The 21,187-nt window shown below is 40.9% G+C and overlaps 1 protein-coding gene across 2 annotated transcripts in view; it reads right to left on the bottom strand.

Annotated features, from left to right (window-relative positions):
• Positions 1-2,638, bottom strand: part of LRRC4C (leucine rich repeat containing 4C) — a 162,916-nt gene extending 160,278 nt beyond the window's left edge. For both annotated transcript variants that reach the window (XM_004763213.3, XM_004763214.3), the window contains exon 1: positions 632-2,638. The gene's annotated coding sequence lies outside the window, so the exon portion shown is untranslated. The remainder of the gene's footprint in view (positions 1-631) is intronic.
• Between the last annotated feature and the right edge of the window lie 18,549 nt (positions 2,639-21,187).

Below are 21,187 nucleotides of genomic sequence, written 5' to 3'. Positions count from 1 at the left end.
TTCTTAGCACTGGGGAGAACTAGGTAATCTGAAGACCACATTTGAGCAAGTGTATGCAAGAGAGATGGGGGCAAGTGCAGTCACCGCTCTCCACCACTTCCTCCCCCATGCCCACTCTCCCTCCCTCCCCCCCCCCCCATGGCCATCCTTCATCTGCTTGGTTTATTGTCATATTTTTGTGTTAATACATTATGTTGATCTGTAATGTCAGGTTGGATAATGAAATTTAAATTGGGTCCCTTCGATTTCCAATGGCTAAACATTTGTGCCTCTTAACTCCAAGGCTGCCATGCAACTTAAATGCATTCGAGAGTGTCAGTCACACAGCTCAGGCACCCCACACTGCAGTGGCTTTCTTGGGGAGATTTTTTTTTTTTTTTTTTTCCTGGTGAACATTTGCAAAGGCATTTGCCCAGGATGCAGACAACTTGCATCATTATAGCAAACCGGCTTATTGGTGGGCACAACCTGATGGAACAGATGCCTGGGCCACCCTCTCCCTGTTTTCTGGCCCCCAATAGCCAGGCTTTTAAGAATCCCACTAAAGGGGGTGAAGGGATCAAGGAACCAGGAATGATAAATAAACGGGCATTTTCTTCATCAATAAAGTAAGAAAATAAGGATCACTCACTGTATTTCAGACAGATCACAGCAACATCCAGATGGAAATCCAGGTGGTTAAGAACAAGAGAAAACGCGTGATCTTGACACCATAAAGAAAAAAAAGGGGGGTAGGGGGGAGGTTGATGAAGAAAAATCCAACTGCAATTATCCATCAATTTTAGTCAACATAGGCACAAATCCAACTGTGCTCTCTGCTGGTTTCTCTCCCCCAATCAATGCCTCATTCTGCCGCGGTCAACTTTTCTTCTCCGAAATTTCTTTGCAGATGTATTATTAATTCCCTCTCCTCTTGTGGGAAATTCAAAAAGAAAAGAAAACACCACCATAGCAGGTCTTTACTTTCCTAAAAAAAAAAAAAAGAAAGAAAAAAAAAAGAAAAGAAAAAAAATGCCCCAAACTTTCAATTCCAAAAATATCTCCTTGGCTTACTTTCTCCTTTATAGAGAAAAACGAAAATACTTTTTCTTTGTGGATCCTCCGTTCTCCATTTCCAATCATCCTTTGGGGGGGGAGCTGTTTTATTATTATTTATTTATGTCAGAACACACCAAGCCCCGTGTGTCTGACACTGGTTTATTTCATTTTTCAAGGCTCCCTGTGTGCACACATACACATTTGTGTTAAGATCCAGGTCTCCCAAGAAAAAGCTTCCTTCTTCCTTTCCTCTTGCACAATCAGTTTATCCACTGCGTTCGGTTCCAAGAGAGAGCTGCGTCCCGCATCCTTCATTTTTGCAAGGCACCCAACCGCCACCGCCACCGCCACCGCCACCAAAAAAGTCTCCGTTTACATCGTTGGTCCCTCACCCCCCAGCACCCCTTCGAAGAATTTGGGGATCAACTCCCCCCACTCGCCAGCCTTCCGGCCGGCCCCTTCTCCAAAGATCTGATTAGATTTCTCATCACAACCCAGTGCGCAATTGGATTTTTGATTTCAGCCACCCGGCCAGCCACCTTCCCTTCTCCCTCCAAACTCCCTGTTATATCCTGTCTCCTTCCCTCCACCGCCTCTGCAATTTCATAATCTCACGTTAAATGGAGTGCGGGGGGCGGGGGCGGGGGCGGGGGCGGAGGTAGTGGAGGAAAATTTCAAGGCTCCGTCAGCTGTCAAGAAGAAACCCATTCCTCCCACCGCCCCCCCCTCTACTTTTTTTTTTTCTTCTTCTTCTTTTTAAGGCTCGGGGTGGCTTTCGTTTCCTCTGTCCCCGCCCCCACCCCCGGCGCCCGGTCCAGATCCTCCAGGTGTTGCAGAACTCCGCGAGCAGGGCCGGGATCACGGGGGAGACGCGTGACGCGGTCCCTCGCCGGTGGCCCCTGCCAGCCCCGGGGTCCCCTTCTCCTCCATCAGCGGGCAGCGCATCCGGAGGGGGGTGGGGGGCGCCGCGGCGAAAGAAGTTCAAACTAGGCTTTTTATTTCAAAGGAGGAAGGCGAAGTGAGGGGACCTACGGGGTGTGAGGCAAATTTAAAAATAAGAAGAAGAAAAGAAAAACGGAAAACAGAAAATGGAACGAAGGAGGTTAAAAATTAAAAAAAAAAAAATCCCTAATCGCTGGCTCCTCTCCTCCTGCTCGAATGAAACTGCAGCTTTGATCTCATTTCCAGCTGCGTCGGGAGCCACAAGTTGGTCTCTCTTCGCGCAGACCTTCTCGACGCCGGCGGGTCCTCCGCGAGGAGACGCGTTCTCGGGAGCGCAGCGGCTTCGCGCCGGCCTTAGCGCCATCGCCCTGGCTCGCGGCTCCCTGCGCGGCAGAAACCCCGGTCCCCGTCCATCCACTTCGGCTCGAACTCTCTTCCTCTCCCGCCCCCCCCCCACCCCGCTCTCCCCGGATAAATAAATGCGCTCCTTGTGCCCGCGGCACCTCCTGCGGCTCTAGGCTTTCTCTCAGCCAATGCCACGTCCTGACGTCTTGGGTCCGAGCTCCCCAAATCTCCTCTCGGACTGCAGTCCCCTTCCCTCCTCTGCCCCTTTTTCTTTCCCCCTTTCCTTTCCCTTTCTCTGCTTGTGATCAGTAAAATACAATTACCCAATTACCTCCCATCATCTTAGCACTGATTGGTCAATTGCATTAACACTTGAAGTCGGGGACGAGGGGATTGGAGCCTCTGCGGTGTGGCACCGCTGCCACCTGGAGGGCAGAGCCAGAACAGCTGCGTTTCAAAGCAACCCCCAAGGCTCGGAGGTTAGTAATAGGCAAAGAAACTCAGGGGTTGTGTGTGAGAAGTTACCCTGTTTTGTTTTTCTAAAAGCCTGCCTGTTTCCATCCTGAAAGCCAGGCGTTGGAGCTACAACGGGGAAGACATTGAAATCAAATCTCCAGTAAGATTCAGAAATATCACCAAACACAGAGAGCTGTTGCTTTCAGATTGCTGGGTAAGAGACTCCTCTCCTAGCCAGGCAGGCTGGTCACAAGGTAAGAATTAACATGGTAGCATCACCCAGGATAGGCTGATCAGAAAGCATCTAGGAGTAACTGAAAAGCTGCTGGGAAGGAAGACTGGTCCAGGAGGATAATCTCAACATGAGAAAGCACTGTAAAGGCGAGATAGGAGCCTTCAGCCTATGCAGTGTTGCAGTAAATTGGCCTGTTCAGTTTGTACAAGACATCCAGGACAGCTTGACAACTCAATTCCAACATTCTTCCTCCTGGTTGTGGGCTTTTCCATCATTGCCTGTTAAGGGGTCCGGGGAGGGGTGGGGGTGGCAGGCGCTGAGCAGGTGGCACATTTCAACTTCACAGAGTGTTCTTAGAAAGACGGAGGGGCCCAAGAAACATTAATATTACATTCATGTTGGTTTCTTTCTCTACTACATTCTGTTAATAAAGAAGTATAGATGTTGGAGATGAGCAAGTATGTATCTGCTTCAGGCTCCTTAATTAATGATCTTTGTGCTCACTTTCTTTATATTTGAGAGCTCAGAATATGTACTTGGCTTAAAAACAGTTTTAAACAAAGTGAGTTAATCATAATGAGAAATGTCATTAGACAAAAAGGAGATTTTTTTTTTTTACTAAGGGAACATCAGAGGCATATCCAAGTTCACACCAAATGTTCTTTTTTTTCTTTCCTGTTCCCTTTATAGAACACGGATATTTTCTCACTTAGCATTAGAAAATTTAAAAAAGAATTACATCTATACATTTATTTGGGTACTAAGCACATGCCCTCATATGTATCTTAAATGTCAGCATCTGCAGGGGGATGGGCCTTTACACGCGGATTGTGATTTATTAGAATTTCCCCATCTTTTTGGAGAGCTTTGATGTAGTTATGAATTGCATCAACATGCTTCTATTTTTAAATAAATGCTGCACTGATGGACTTAAAACATTAGTGGGCAGTTGACTGTAACTTTGTCTTTTGAAGCTCTTGCCCCTTTATGCCAATTACAGTTTATCAACTAATAAGCCATTAAAAAGTACACTTACTAGTTGCTCTAGATAGCTTCAAAGAAGTCTACCCTCTGGTTCTGAAGTAAACTAGAAGCCATTTGAAATGCAAATTTTCTTTTTAGCGACTTTGACAGCAAGGGAAAGGCCAATGATTTGTTTTTCAAAGCTGATTATTAGCTACCTACCAGACATCTTTAAAGCCTTTCGGAATGAATTAATCTATCAAACAAAGCAGCAGGGAAGGATCAGTGCTATTTAGCCAAAAGGAAAAGGGAAAGCGTTCCCATTTCTGCTTGGTTTCTCATTCGGCCGGCAGCTACCATTTTTTTTTTTTTCCACGTCAGCTACCCATTCACACTCTATAACCTTGCATTAGTCACTTGGTTTTCATTTTTTGATCAGACCCGAACGAGTGATTATTGGGCATCCATAAGACATGGCCTTTTGCTGACTTCTTGTATACATCACTTTATTTAAAACTCAAAACAACCTGTTGGGAGATTTTAAAGGCGGAGAAAGTGATGCCAAAGCCACATGCTTGGTAAATGACACAGACGAGTTTTGAACCCAGATTGACTCAATACCAATGCTCCATTTTTGCGACTACTTCTAGATAGTCTGGGGGAATACATCTAAGATGTTCAGAGGCATGCAGGCTGCGGTTGTCAGCTCTGAATCCCAGGAGGTGAATATCTCACCCTGTGGGGAAATGGATTTGCCACACTTGTCACTGAATGATCTTTCTTGAAGAGAACTGAAATAATTAGTAAGCAAGCTAACTGTCATACAAACTCACATGCAGACTAAATTGTTATTTAACAGTGATATAAATGTAGATATGCATTCAGTAGAAGTTGCAAGTACTGTCAACAATGACAGGGTATATGTTCAAGGAAATTTCTTGATAAAAGCTCTTTTAGAGGAAAAAATTACCCAATGAGCAGAGGGATCGGTCACTTTGTCACAGTTCCAGGTAGCCCATCTGAGTGACCAAAAGCTTGGACAGGATAAATGCCATCAAAATGAGATGTACCAGGAGAAGAGGAACATGGTGTTAACAAGGCAGGTTTGTCTAAGGACATACAGAATTCTGTGTATGTTCTCCATTCCTGATTTGTAGGCATTTAGTTGGTGAAACAAAACTATCATGTTATTTCGCTGTGTGCTGGTGACTTTACCTGGTGTAATCTTCAGCAAACAGCAGAGGACAGCATCTTGTAACCAGAAATACAAAAAAAAGCAAATAGAAGGAATTCAGTAACTTTGCTTAAACACTGAGAAAATATGGATATGTCTATTGTGTTTATTAATTTGACTTAACAGGCTTTAAGCTGCTCTATTCAAGCATAATACATACTTATGATTTGGGTCTTTATGCTACAAATTCTGGGAATAGATAGTCCCTTTTCACTTCCAGTTCTACTAAACAGGACCAGAATATCCCGTGATAATCTTAGGAAGCTTGCCTCTATCGTCACACATAATGACATGTGAATTAACATCTTTAGACCAACTTCTTTTGAAAACCACTTTATTGATAAAAGGCCATATTTAGTGGGAACTTACTACAAGCGTTATGCTAGACAAAATGTGACGCTAGATAAGAATGTTGTATTTCAACTATAAGGTAGCCTAATAGTCATTTAGTCTTCTTCCTTGAAATACAGATGAAGATACTCAAGTCCAGGTAGATTTGCAGGTTTCTGTTTCTACAATGACTACCCGCCAACCAGTTCCCACCCCATATAGTCTTGTTTTTCAATGTCTTCATACTTAATTTTTTTTTAAGCAATAACTGGCATGTAATGATAAGTTTATGAGTGTCAAGATCAAAGTGTGTTCTAAGTATGTTACAGATATCAACTCACGCAGTTCTCTCAACAATTTTATGAAGTAGGTATAATTCATTCCCATTCTATCTTATAGATAATGAAAGTAGAGGTGAGGTTAAATAAGGGCACCCAGCTAGGAAGTGATGGAGGCAATGTTTTTAACTCAGGTCATTTCGCTTCAGAGATCATGGTTATAACAGATACTTCCTATTATTACTTATGGCACTGGACAGAAATGATTGGCTCATGTCTGTACTCTCCCCCCAAAGCAAGATTGATTTAATGAAAGCACTTTTTTTGTATTTCTAATATTATCCACATAGTTGAATGAATAAATGTCTAAGTCTATGACATATGGAAACATATATGTCTTTTGGCTCTTACCGGATATTCTTTTCACTATGGTATACAAAATGTTAGAACTTACTGCAATTACTAAACAGAAAAACTAATAAAATAATTTCATTGGAGAATTCTAACTTGTATCAGCAAGCTGATGCTGTGTAATTAACCATCCTCAGACCTGGTAGCTAAAGTCAGAAATCATTTATTATTTCTCATGAGTCTGTAGGCCAGTCAGAGATTGGTTAAATTGTTCTGATCTTGGCTGGGTTCACTGTTAGCTGATCTAAAATAAACTCAGCGAGGGTCACTGGGGCAATTCCACTCCACTCCATATATCTCTCTCCCTTCATCAGCTTGGCCTAAGCAAATTTCTTGGCAATAGTAGAAGTCCAAGAGAGGAAGCAGAAAGGCATGAGTACATTTTCATGTTACTGTATGAATCAAATTTGCTGACTTCTCTTGGCTAAAGCAAATCACTTGGTTGAGCCTATTGTCAAGGAATTGGGATAGGTTATCCTACCTTTCATGGGAGGCCACTTTAAAGTTACATGACAAAAGAGAGTGAAGAATCAGGGTGATCACCACCGCAATGAACCTGAACTTCTATCTCTTACAAATAACGAATTTCCTTAACAATTACAGGGACTTGGAGGAAAGAAGAATTCTCATTCAATGGGTCACTTGTTTATTTAAACAGATAAGTGTTAACCTCCTATTATGTGTCATGCATTATGAAAATTATCGCTAACTCTTCTGTTACCCTCATTGCCCTAACCACATCTGTTGATGCTAATTCAAAAATGGCTCAACATCTGATCGATTCTCTTCACTGTATTACTTTAGGAGACCACTCTCAGTTTCCTCTGTGGACCCTTTGGCACTGCCTTTTCTTCTTACCCATGCCACCCCATCTCTAGTGCCAGCTAGCTTCTGAAAAAGAAATGCTAATGAGAAAGTTAAATGGAAGAAATAATTAAGGGAAAATATGTTCCATATGTACAACAAGAAGCCACAACAATGGGGGAACTCTCTGCAATGCATAGGACAAACGAATCCTATTTTAAATATGTAACTCTTCCTTAGAAATAACTACTAGAAATAAGTAGGAAAAATTAAAAAAAAAAAAAAAAACCTTACAGATGAGTGGGAAAAATACATTACTAGTTGATCTGCTGAAGACCTGGTTATTTTAACATTTATTGGTACCCATGTTATTTCGCACCATGCCTGGCCTTTTGGCCTCTTACTACCTCTTGATTGTGAATGAATGAACTATTTTCTGTGGGGAGGAAAGTGGGTAGATAGTAGGCATGCCAATTACAAGCAATGATGATACAACAAGGGCAGAATTTTACCAGCTGTAAGTATAAAGAGCTGGGTGAATAGAGGAGGTAGTTGTTACCTCTCTGTGGGGGCAATCCCAGAGGACTTCCCAGCAGGAAATCTAAGTGTGTGAAGAGCTTATGAATGTTAGCATAGAGTTGATGGAGGCAGGATTGCCATTTTGCAGAATGTGCATTCTAAGAAAAAAACAAAACAATTTGTGGTCCCAAGATTAGCAGGGCTGAGATGAGCTAAATTAGGTATTCAGCCATGGGAAAGGTGATCACACTATCCGATGCCAAGTAGAGATCAAAAGAGTTCAGATTCTGGAAGTAATCTTAAAATTTTCCTTCTAGGAGGATATCCGTTGCAAATGAGCTCTGGGAAGGAAGGGAACATCTGTGGAATGGAACCTCTGTGGTAGAAGGGAGCATCTTAAGAGAGAATCCTCCCGTTCTCAGGTCCACTAGGCAACATGACAAATTCTAGGCATGACTTAAAGTAATAAGAAGAAAGCTGATGGAGACAATTGTATGACAATTTGGCAACCAATCCTAATTCAATTTAGACCCGATTACGTTACTTTTTAAATGGTGACCCAAGCCCTTGTAGAACGCAGTCTCTTTTATCAAATATTTCTAAGGGAGATGGTATTTGTGCATAGAAACTACATGGTGGTATTTTTGTACTGTCTAAATTAGGATGCTTTGCACGGAGAAGAAAATTGGCCATAAAGGTATCTTTAAAACTCCACCAGGAATTAGTAGATGGTGTGAATCCAGTTGTGTAGTTTGAGAAGACAGCTGCATTTTATCTAGCGAAATCAGCACTTGATACTAAACAACTCCTAAAGAATGTCACTTTACTTTAACATTTGCCGTGCAGTGCGGATTCAAGATATGATAGCCTTGTTTTCCCTGCCATATTACTATTGTGTCTTCAGGAAATGAAGTGCACAGATTTCAAAATTCAGTTCTCTTCACATTGAAGATGCATTAGCACATCTGTGATGCCAGGCCTCCAGCTCCTTCAGAGGCACGAGATGAAAATAACGTTAAACAATCTGCATTTGTTTTTTAAATGTTCAGGTTTTTCCCATAGATAGCATTTTTGAGGAAAGCAAATGACTGGGAGACGCTTCAGATTTGAAAAATAATAATAATAGCCTATTGTATTTACATGGAAAATGGAAATACCTTTATCATTTGAGTGAACTCATCCCCTGAACACCAAAAATAAGCACTTCTAAAGAAATAGCACTCAGACTCAACTTTCACAGTGGGAGGGGGTTGGCAATCCTTGGATTCACTACACAGATTTTTTTTTCTGAAGTCAGCAACAACTATATGAGTTTTAGAGGGGAAATTCGATGTAAAATAAGTACCCTCTGTGACAGGTGACTACTGTAAGATGCATTGTGGAGTGTGGTCTTACTGAATATATTGCTTGAACACTGGGTAACTGGTAACTGATTGAACTTTTGACATCTTGCTACAAAATCCTGAAAAGGATTTTGGTAAAAGTTCAAAAAATCTTGTGGAAGTTCACGTTTTCCCTAAGATAACAGTTATGCCACATTGCAGAGGACCTAAATAGATGCTTTTCCAAAGAAGACATAAAATTGCCAACAGGTACATGAAAAGATGCTTAATATCACTAGTCATCAGGGAAATGTGAAGTAAAACCACAATCAGATACCATCTCACACCTGTTAGACTGGGTATTCTCAAAAAGACAGGAGGAAGGGACACCTGGGTGGCTCAGTCCGTTAAGCATCTGACTTTTTTTTTTTATAAAGATTTTATTAATTTATTTGACAGACAGAGATCACAAGTAGACCGAGAGGCAGGCAGAGAGAGAGGGAAGCAGGCTCCCTGCTGAGCAGAGAGCCTGATGCGGGGCTTGATCCTGGGACCCTGGGATCGTGACCTGAGCCAAAGGCAGAGACTTTAACCCACTGAGCCACCCAGGCGCCCCAAGTTTGGGATTTTCAAAATACCTCACAAGGGGCAGTATGCACATGAATTGGAGAACAACTGGACCTAGGAGAACAATTTGGAAACCATGGGAGGTTATGGGGATTCAAACAAAGGCAACAGCTTTGGGATTAGAGAGGGGGGGAGTAATTTAAGAAATGCCAAGGTTTAGAGTTTACAAAATTTTATTAATGTGCAAACTTGTTGTTTACTATTTGTGCATGTGTATGTGTGACATCCTAAAAAGAGACTACCCACAACTTCCATGCAATATAATGAAACACTTGCTAAAAATAAAGCTCTCCAAGCAGAGAATGAACTACCAGTTAAAACTGTCACTGGAGTGGCTCAGAACGCAGGCTGTGGTGGTGGGTGGGTCTATAATGCAGGCTTCAACTGGATAAGCAATTCCACACATTATCTTTGATTAGACTTCCACTGGGCCACGATCGCAAAATGGGACACGTAAGGGCAACACAGTGGGTCTGTCTTATTAATATTTTGAATTGAAAGCAAACACCTTCCATTTGTGATTATTTCTGTCCCATTTTACAACTATAATTTCCTTTCTAATTTTTATTTAGTAATGTTTGAATCGTACATATCTGGTTAAAATAAAGAGCTGGAAACACTCTTTCAAGCCACTGTATATTTATTCCTATTCATGATGTGAAAGGTGTTAAAGTCTGTGACCCACTAGACGGCCTTTGAGCGCCCTTAGGACTCTTAAATTTTATGCTCTTCTTGGAATATGTCTGCCTGGAGAAGTGTTTTTGTGTAGATCAACAGAACAGGATGATTGACATTATTCAACCTTTCATAAAATAAATCAATGTGTCAGACTCTGAAACCGCAGAAAATGCTCCCAAAATTTCCAATACAGCCTTTTTAGAAAGCAAAATTTCCGAGGTGAAATTGATGACATCTTATAAACACTTGTTCAAATGTTCCATTCACAGCAAAACACAATACTGGAAAAATGTTAAGAACCAAATTACCAGCATCACTCACCAAAGTTGGATCTTTTAGAGCTTGATACAGTCCTGTATCAAGCCATTATCTATAGGTACCTTTAGGGGCTGAGGGGCCCAACAGTCCAGATTCCCTTCTTTGGGTGGAAATTAATGCTGCTGACAAGCAATGCCATTACGCTAAGCTTCAAGTCATAGAAAGGTGCCTCTAAGTGCCTGTGCAGTCAAATGCCACAGGATTTCAAATGAAAATGACATGAATTAATTTCCTGAGAACAAAAAGAAAAGGAAAATTGAGAAGAAAGGCAGCTTCTTGTAACACAATATGCAGATTAATGGTACCCACTGATGGATTGAAGTGTCAAAAATTCTCCTTTCAGATATAAATGAAGCTAGTGAAAGAGTTTGGGGGGGTTCTCTCACTTTCTCTCTTATTCATATGAAATATTAACTGATCAAGTCAAAGTAAAATTTGTTTTTCTTGGTATCTCTAAAATCTTCTCTAACACGGAACATTAGTCCCTGGGTGAAAGGGCATACGGTTTTCCCAAGGGCATCTCATTATTCTGGGAAGAAAATTAAAATCCCGTCTATTGACTTGGGCAATCTTACTTCTCCTGCTATCCTCCTTCTCTTAGCCTTTCTTCAACCGTATCTTACAGCATCTTCTTAGCTTCTAAGAGCACTTAGCTGCTCTGCTTCTCCATCTTCACGGGGCTCCTTTCTGTGCCAATGATAGTGTCTTGGCCCTAGTGCTTTCAGCTTAGAACATTTCCTTTCTGTTCTTGGCAGGCACCGATCTTGATCTTGACCTCAGAGAGGTCATTTCTCCCAAGCAGGTGAAGTAACCACCCATTGTCTTTCTATCACATCACCATAGTTTTAATTTTGTGCAGAACATGTATGTGACTGCCTTTAAAAAAAAAAAAAAATCCGTGGAGTTGCTTATCTCTGCTGGAATGTGTTGTTCCTGGGATTGGAAACCTTGCCTTTCTTGTTCATGGCTGTATCCTCTACTCATAGAATGCACAGTAAAGATGCTGAATTCAAATTTTTGGTAGAAGTGCCAAAATGGTCAGAGTGAGATCAGGAGGAAGCCACTGTACAGCATTGATAAGGAGGGAGTAAAGGTAGGGATTTGGGAAGGAGGCATGCTGCTTCTCTACCAGCCATTCTGTCAGTGTCCTGGGGTATAGCTTCATTGAATGACAACTACACATCCAATCTTCTTTATACAAAACAGGGAAGAATTTATGTTTCTAATTTCTAGCCATACGTTTATAATACGGGTAAAATCTTGGGCACTTGAGTTCAACACTTGAGTTTTGAATATTGGTTCCACTGCTTCCTAGGTATGTGACCTTAGGTAAATCATTAAGCCTCTCTAAGCCTCAAAGATCTCATCTATCAGTGGTCAAACGTATCCTACACAGTTATGAAGATTAAAATAAAATAGTGCCCATGAATAGTTAGCACAGTTGCTGGTATCTAACAGGTACTCATTTAAAATTAGTGGTACTTTCTTCCATTTATAAATTTCCCAAGGCTTCAGCTACCACTGGTTCTCTCTTCTCTTCCACATGTTGTTAGCTCGCCATCTAGGCTTTTTTCTTGGTTTTCTCTTAATAATGCATCAAATGTGACAAAGAAAGTAGAATCTCACTCCATGCTTTTTGGAAACTCTTCGTTGATACCTCGACATATCTCATTCAGCCAGAAAGCCTGGCTAGAGGTTAAAGTAACTTTCATCTATACAGGTATGTAGCAAAATAAATGTTAAACCTGTTTTTGGAAGCATTATTAAAGAAAATGTCATTTTGTCCTTATCTTTCCTATAAAGATTTAGTTATTGTATCTTCAAAAAGGTCAGATTCCCCTTCTCTGTAAGTTTCTAAAGAAATCTTAAAATGTGGTGTGACCTTGAACTAATTGCTTTACCTTTCTGTGTCTCGGTTTGTCTGTTTTTTTTTTTTTTAAGATTTTATTTATTTATTTGACAGAGAGAGAGAGATCAGAAGTAGTCAGAGAGGCAGGCAGAGAGAGGGGGGGAAGCAGGCTCCCCACTGAGCAGAGAGCCCAATGTGGGGCTCAATCCCAGGACCTTAAGATCATGACCTGAGCCAAAGGCAGAGGCTTAACCCACTGAGCCACCCAGGCACCCCTCAATTTGTCTGTTTTAAGGAAGTGTAGTAATTCCTAACATGGCAGCTCTTCACTTCCTGGTAGTGAGGGGAAAATGAATTTCTCATGTTCAAAACCAGAGTCACCTTTATAACCCTCTTGCCCCCCAAAACACGTAGCAACACATTCATTGGTTGCCCAGGCTCTCTAGTACCACTGTTGGTAACATTTTTTTTCCATGTGTCCTTTCCTCTACACTCCACATGCTTTCTCTCCAGTTCAGACTCTGAACACCTGCCCTAGTCCCAGACCAACCTTTAGTCCCGGGTCTGTCCTGGATTCCGCAGAGCCCACTCACAGATGACACATCGCTGAAAGCACCAGCTCTCATTCAGAGGAGCACGGAACATGACTGAGTGCCTACTGTGCGCCAGATGCCCTGCTTAGCACTTTACTTGCCTTGTCATTTCACTATGGCACCCATGATTGTCCTGCCCATATTTGGAGAATCTCATTCACTCCTTAATCATTTTCTCATTCCTCATGCCTTCTAATGTGGCCCTATTCTTCCTTGGCTATTTATTATTTAATGATCTCAGGCAGGATTTGTAATCTCAAAACCTCTCAATTTCCTCATCCATACCGTAAGGAAAAGTAATACTACAACTGCATAAGGTGGTTGCAGAGTTTCTTATCTGTGGCACAGTTGGCATTTGGGGTCAGGTGATTCTTTTGTTTTGAGGGATGCTCTTGAGCATTGTAGGCTACTAAGCAGCAGCCCCGGCCTCTACCCACTAGATGGCAGTATCACCCTCCCGTCTCCCTCCCCCACAGTGCTCCCACCCTCCTTTAGATAAAGCATCTCCACACACCGCCTAATCATCCGCTCACAACAAACTTGTTGAAAACTACTAGGATATTGGGATTAATAAATTAGACACCTTTAGATGCTGGGCATCACCTGTTCCTTTCAGACTCTTAGTTCTTGGGACCTCCTTGTACTTTCCCATTCCCCAGTATCACCAGAGAATTTATGGCTCCCAAGATTAGTCCTAGGTTTCCTTGCTTTTCATGTGTTTCTGCGGCAACACTCTCCTATCCTACTACTGCGTTCCGAGTTCTTCCCTACCCTCCAGGATACTAGTCTCACCAGAAGTTTCCCCTAATCCTTCCAAACTGACGGATCTCTCTCCCTCTAGATACTTCCATCATCATTTTTCTGTCCCAATCACGACCTTGACAAGCTGCTGTATTGTACAGTTATTGGTGTAGTTGTGTCACCTCTCCGGTTGGGGCTGAAGACTCCCAGAGAATGAGATTCTTTGTTTTCTGTATTTTGAGCCACCATAGATGAGAGCACAGTTTTGGTCATATAGTGCTTGCTCATTAAATGACGTTTGTTAAGTTGAATTTAAGACACAGACGAAATAAGTGGCTTATATAAAGGCAATGGAAGTACACTAAAATATGCTAGAGAGAAAACAATTAAGGTTGTATCCAGATGCGTGTTGAAATAATCAGATGGTTGAGCCAAAAGAGGTTTACTGTTTAAATTATCTGTACGACAGCCTTAGTTCTCTGCTTCTCTTCACACATGTACGAACAGCTGAGAAAGAATTATAGTTGTTTGAAAACTATTAAGTGATTTGCCTACTGATGGAATGCTATTCTTCTGCTAGAAACAGAATTCATCAAATAAAGGAGGTGCAAACAAATCTACATTATTGCTTTATTAATCAAGAGGGAGGGCCAAGGAGGCAACTGTCAGTGTGAAATGATCCAAGTTACAAGTAAAATTGAGCTTTTTTTCTCCACCTATACCTTTGTCTTAGAAAAAAATCACCCCCCCCCCAACTCTCACATACTTGTTTTCTGTGGTGGATGAAATTCCCTGACGTCTCAGAGTTTGAAATCTAGACAAGTTTATATACAACCACTGTTACGGGATGCAATTGTGATAAATTAGAAAAGACACCGATCTTCAAGTTGGGAAACAGGGTTTAAACACTCATCATTACCACCTAATGCCCTGTGACTACGTTTGACTGAATTACGATCCTCCAAGAATGCCCATATACTCATCCCCAGAACCTGTGGCATTGTCACTCTATGTAGCAAATGGGACCTTATGGGTGTGAATGAGTCCAGATTTTGAGATGAGGGAAATATCCTGGATTGCTGAGGTGGACCCAATGTGATCACAAGGATCCTAGTGAGAGTGAGGCAGAAGGGTCAGAGCCACAGAGGGAACAATTTGAAGATGTCACACCACTGGCTCTGAGGATATTTGAAGATGGAGAAAGAGACTGTAGACCACAGCCCCTGGAAGCTGGAGAAGGCAAGGAAACAGACTCTCCACGACAGCCTCCAAAAGAAAGGCAACTCCGCCAACACCTTCATTTTTATCCCCTCCAGATCCGAAAGACAATAGATTTGTGTTGTTTTAAGCCACTGAGATGGTGGTTATTTGTGACAGCAGCCATAGAAAACTGTGACAGTGAACTTGAATAATCTCCATTCCAAATTTCTCAGATTTAGGTGATATCTATGTACCAGATTGCTTGGATGATATAAGAAAGGGAAAGTAGTACACACTGGTTATTTTGGATATTTTTCTATGTTTTAGCTATTCTTTTGATAGAGTGTCTCAGTTTATCTTTTCCAGACATAACCCTTAGACACTCAGATAGGACCGAGCACCTCAAATGATTACGCAGTGAGAAATAACTTGAACAATCAGTCAACACAATTGGTAGTGAGAGGAGGGCATGTAACAAGGCAAGTGAACCCCAAAACGTTTTACGAGGACAATAGGGAACCCCCTCCATCCCCCAAATTGCCAAAGTCATGGAAGCCTGTAGTGGTCTGGGGACTTCTGTGGAGGAGAGACTGCCTGAGAAAAAGGCCAGCAGTGAGGAGAGTAGGGCCATGAGATCAGCAGTGGTAGGTTCCCCCTACTAGCTACTAAGCATCTAGGTCTTTCCATGCCTGAGGTTACTTGGTTCTGAGATGTTGTTGTTGTTACATGAGCCAATATAATGTGTGTGTGTGTCCTCGTGTGTGTATATATAGCTAACAGTTAGGTTGGATTTTATTTACTCAAAACAAAACAAAACAAAATCTATGTGTATGGCAAAGTATATGGCAAAGAATATGCTATAAACATAAAACCAAATTATTTTTTCCCTATGAAGTATAAACACTGAGGGTAGAAAATTCAGATAATGCTGAAAAAGTATATTAGCCAAAATATAAATCATCTCAAATCCCACAGCTGGAGATAATCACTGTTAATATAGGACTGTTTGTTTTTTTCTTTTTTCTTTTTACTTGACCATGAATACAATTTGGGGTGGTTTTCTAGAGTGTGAGGCATCTAAACTTGACTTTGAAGGATAACTGGGATTTTGATAAGCAAAGGTTATGAGAAAGGAATCAATATGTGTATACACATGCGCGTGCAAGCACACACACACACATACATATATATGATTTTTGACAAAGACACAAAAATAATTCAGTGGAGAAAGGATAGTTTTTTCAACAAAAAGTCCTGGAAAAACTAGATGTCCATATGTAAAGCTATACCACACACCACATATAAACATTAAATCAAAATGGACCACGTACCTAATTATAAAATGTGAAATTATGAAACTTATAGGAGAAAACATGGTAGAAAAATATTTTTGATCTTGGGTTTGGTGAAAATATTATAGATATGATACCAAATGCATAATCTATAAAAGAAAAAAATAAATTGGACTTCACCAAAATTAAAAGCTTCAACTCTTGGGAAAATACTGTTAAGAGAAGGAAAAGATAAGCTTCAGAATGGAAGAAAATATTTGCAAACCATGTATCTCATAAAAGACTCATAAGCAGCATACATAAAGGGCTCACCAAACTTAGTAGTAAGAAGGCAGACAACTCATACAAGGAAGATGATAAATAAGTTATAAGCCATATAGACGGCAAATAAACACATTAAAAAGATATTCAACATCCTTAGTGATTGTAACCACCTTGTAACCATCTTGTAATCACCATGAGATACCACTACACACCTACTAGAATGACTAAGATCAAAAAGTGTTGGCAAGAATGTGGAGGGACTCGACAGGAATTGAGTAGGAATGTGAAATGTTACAACCAATTTGGAATATGATCCAGCCATTCTACTCCTAGATATTAATGCAAAAGAAATAAAAAGCTATGTCCCTACCAAGATTTTTATACCAGTGTTCATAGATTTTCATCTGCAATAGCTAAAACATGGAAATAATCCAACGGTACACCAATGCCCGAATAAGAGAGAACTGTGGCATTCCCATGATGGAGTACTATTCAGCAATGAAAACAAACAGAATTTTAGGCACATAATAACATGGAAGTCTGAGAATAATTATACTGTGGGAAAGAATCTGAACAAAAGAGTATATACTGTCTGACTCCAGATCTGTAAATGGCAGAAAATGATCAGCAGTGGCTTGGGAACAAGTGGAGGGAGAAGCGTCAGACCAGAAGTGGGATGTGGGAGCATGAAGAGACATTTGGGGATGACACATAAGTTTATTGTCCTGATCATATGGATTACCTTGATGTGTGATGGTTTCACAATATTATAGATGTCAAAGTTGTGAAACTGTACAGTTTTAAAAGGTTCAGTCTATTGTATGCCATTTATACCTCACTTACAGGGAAAAATGAAAGGGAAGGAAGAAAACAGGCAAATACATGCAAAGGAGAAATCAGGGCACAGTCACTGCTTCCAGGTGCCCAGAACGTAAGATGTAAGGGTACAGGAAGGCTGTCAGTAGCACCTGAATAGCAAAGGCATCAAGAGAGCAGAATTCTGAAGCTAGACTTCCCAAGCTTAAATCCTAACTCTTGTCATTTACTCGCTGTGGGATCTTGGGAGATTAACTTTCTCTCTCAGTTTGCTCATTTTTTTAAAAAAATGGAAATAAAATAGAAGCAGGCTTAGAATGCAGTTTTGAGGGTTCACTAGATATGCTAAATTAATGTATATAAAATATTTGCCCTATGCAAACATGACACAGTTATAATAATTTTGAGCATTCCCGTGATGGTTATTTGTTCAACCGCTGTATTGAGATATAAGCCACATTCCATGCAATTCACTCTTCTGAACATATAAATCAATACCACAGTCTTATTTTAGAACATTCTGTCACCTCAAAAAGAATCTCTCTACCCAATCAGTGGTCATTCCTCATTCTCTCCACCCTGCCGTAGACAACCACTAATCTACTTTCTGTCTCTACCAATTTGCTTATGCTGTATTCAAACTGATATGGAACTGTATCCATACCATATTCAACATTTCGTATAAATGGAATCATACCGTATGTAGTTCTTTTGTGTCTGGTTTCTTTCATCGAGCCAAATGTTTTCAAGGTTCATTCATGTCAGAGGATGTCCTAGTATTCATTCCTTTTTATTATCAAATAATATCCTGTTGTAGGGAGACAGCACCTTTTATCCCAATTATTATCATTGCTGGACACAATAGTTTTGTCTGAAGAGGGAAGAAAGCAAAGGAGCAGAGGGATGATCTTAATGGTTGTATAGCAACCCAGAAGTGGCAGGGAATTATATTTAACCAGATAAGGGAAAGGGTGGTTGAAAAAGATGAAAATTTCATGGGCATGTGCTATCAACTCATAGGCTTCCTTGAAGCTGACCCCACATAGGCTCTGAAGAAAAACAAGAGGATTCCTTCCTTCTATACAGAGGCAACCTAGTACAGAAGAATTTCCTCCTTGCTCACTTCTCCTGTTAGCATCGGCAAGTCATGTATGTCCTTAAATTATCGGTTTCCTCCAAAACTCTTGTCACCCCACCACTCATCCCCTCCAGCCCTGGGCTCACCTCATGGAAGCCTACTGTGACGATCATACATGAACGAAGGTAAAATTACTTAGTTAACTGCAACACTTTTTTTTTTAGAGTAGATTTTTTTTATTAACATGAAACATTTTTTAAATGCAGAAATGTTTCGGTAGTACATTGTGCTAGAGGCATTTTAAAAGTTTTCTGATGACCAAAATATTTTATAGAGATCCCTGAATTTCTTAGGAATTAATAGGTAAATAAAAAACAAATAAAACAAATAAGGACCTCCAGTTAGTCATTGTGGTTTGCTGCAAATGAAGCCTAAGTACACAGATTCCGTGGCAGGGAGGACTCTACCCTATTCATCACTGTACGACATCGTTCGCCACAATTTCTAGGATATTGGCGATGTCTCAAAGCACTTGTTTTACCGAAGCAAAACTAAATTGTGTAAGACAGTGCATCCGTCAGTGCGCACAAGATTTTCATGTTATATTCTTAATAAAACCGTAAAGAGGTATTACTGATAAAAGCCTAGCTGATATTTACAGAGCAAGTACTATGTGCCAGACAGAGGGCTAAGATCTGTGCCTGCATTCACTCGCAGTAGCCTTCCTTCCCTAAAGAACCTGAAAGCAAGGGGAGAAAACAACTTTTTGAAGTTTGAAAAGTAATTGGCAAAACAGACGCTTTAACCCTGCTTGATCTACAGCTCAAGCCTTTAAAAAGGACTTGGGTTTTATTTGTATTTATTAGAATTCGGTATAATAATTGCATGTCATCTCATATACAAAGACTTTAGATTCCAAAGGAAGGACCTGGAGGGGGTATTTTGTTTCTAAGACTCCACTTAGACATATGCCGGAAAACATGCACATCAGTTCTGATATTTGATCCCTGCCTGGGTGTTTCACCTGAGCTCTTTCTAATTCAAATTATATTCCTTCACGATACTGAGGACTCCTCAGATTCTCTGTGAAATGATCTCTGCCAAGACAGAAAATGTCTCCACATTCTGTGCCACAATACTTTATTCTGTCATTTTTTCCCCCAAACTTTTGAAAACTCAACTCATCCATGAAATCTTCTGCGATCGAGGTGGAAGCCACCCAGACATTCTGTTAATATCTTCAGTGTGATTGATATTTCCCTCCCGCAGTGTGGCAAGATAGCATATGCGTGTATGTGGGCAAGCGTATATATCTTTATGTTAATGTGCATCTGTTCCTCTCCTCGCTACCATATACTATTAAGATATTAAGATCCTGGGGTCTGTCCTTGTTTCCCTCCATAGAAGAGAACCCCAGTGAGTAACCCCAGTGCTCAGTTCCCCAGCATGAAGTTCATGTTCCAGAAACATTTATTGAATGAGTGAGTGAGCGCTCCATGATGACAGTGACAACCTTGAAGGAACATTCTCCTCGCACATGGGGAAAATAAGATCACGTACAAATAGAACTGCAAATAGCTTGCCTTCTCGGGTATTTTATTTTTAAGCATTCTCAGCTGAAATGTGCTGTGGAATGGCTGAGACTTAGCAGGTAATTTTCATTTCACCTCTGTTTTCCAAATGGTTACCACTTACCAAATACAGCATACTTAAGAACATGCTTTCCCCCTTTGGGGACACCACTGCAATACAACACCAGATTCTTTCAGAGGTCTTTCCCTTCCCAGAGCTTTGGAGTTCATTCGTATCTTGCTATTTATCATGGCTTTGTGTAAAAAGAAAACTAAGGAAGAACCATGGGGTTCTAATTCACTAACTGCCCTCTTTCGTTATAAGAAGATCAGAAAAATCAAAATTCTGAATCCCGTGTACCTCTTGCTTGGTTACGTCTGATGTCAGTTTTTTCAAATGATTACTATTGCTTTAAACAGTCATCGTTCATAAACATTATAACGTGTTCTACAAGAGTCGGAAGGTATGCCAATGGTTACAATTGGAATCATACAGCCTGGATTTTAATCCCACACCTATCTCCTTTCTATTTTAATGACCTTGAGGAGCAAGTTATTTAACTTCTCTTTACCTTTGAAGGAAGGTAGAGAGGGTGTTGTGAAGACTCATTGAAATAATTGGGACAAAGACGTTTATGTCCCAATTATATGCACAGAAAGTCCTTCCTCCATTACTTTCACCTGCCATTTTATTTATCATGGTGGTAACATAAGTAGACTGGGGTCTCCAGAACAGAACAGACCCATTCAAAACCTCTTCGAGGGATTCCTCTAGAACAGACCCATTCAAAACCTCTTCGAGGGATTCCCAACCTTTCATGGCACCTACACAGATCCATCCAGGAATGCTAGGAGGAAAACAATTTCCAGGGAACCTATAGCTAACTGGGCTGTTCGTGTCTTAGCCTTAGGTACAAAGGACTAATTGCTCACCTCAGGGATACTAACTGTTCCATGAATTTGCGGTGGTGGTCGTTCCAATATCCCAGGAGAAGGAGTAGGGTCAATAACTTGGATGAAAGAGGAGGGTCTTAGCCTGAAGGGCATTTACTTGAGCATTTCGTTGCTTCCATAGATTTGACATCAGTTACACAAGGGCTAAAGCAATGTCTGGGTACCCTCCTCGAACATTTCCTTCAGCCCTTTAAAGCACTGCAGAATGTGAGTCTGTCCCTGCGGTGCCTCTGTCAATCATGCCTTCCTTTCACTGAGCCCCAAACACCGAGCACCGCAGTGGTGATCTTGGCTTTACTCTGCTGCTGAGCAGCAAGATTATAGTGTCG

This window comes from Mustela putorius, unplaced genomic scaffold (genome assembly GCF_011764305.1).
Source record: "Mustela putorius furo isolate JIRA1106 unplaced genomic scaffold, ASM1176430v1.1 tig00003859_pilon_pilon_pilon, whole genome shotgun sequence".
In the NCBI taxonomy this organism is placed as follows: domain Eukaryota; kingdom Metazoa; phylum Chordata; class Mammalia; order Carnivora; family Mustelidae; genus Mustela; species Mustela putorius.
Note: the sequence above shows the minus strand (reverse complement) of the source record. Positions and strands in the feature narration are given on the sequence as shown.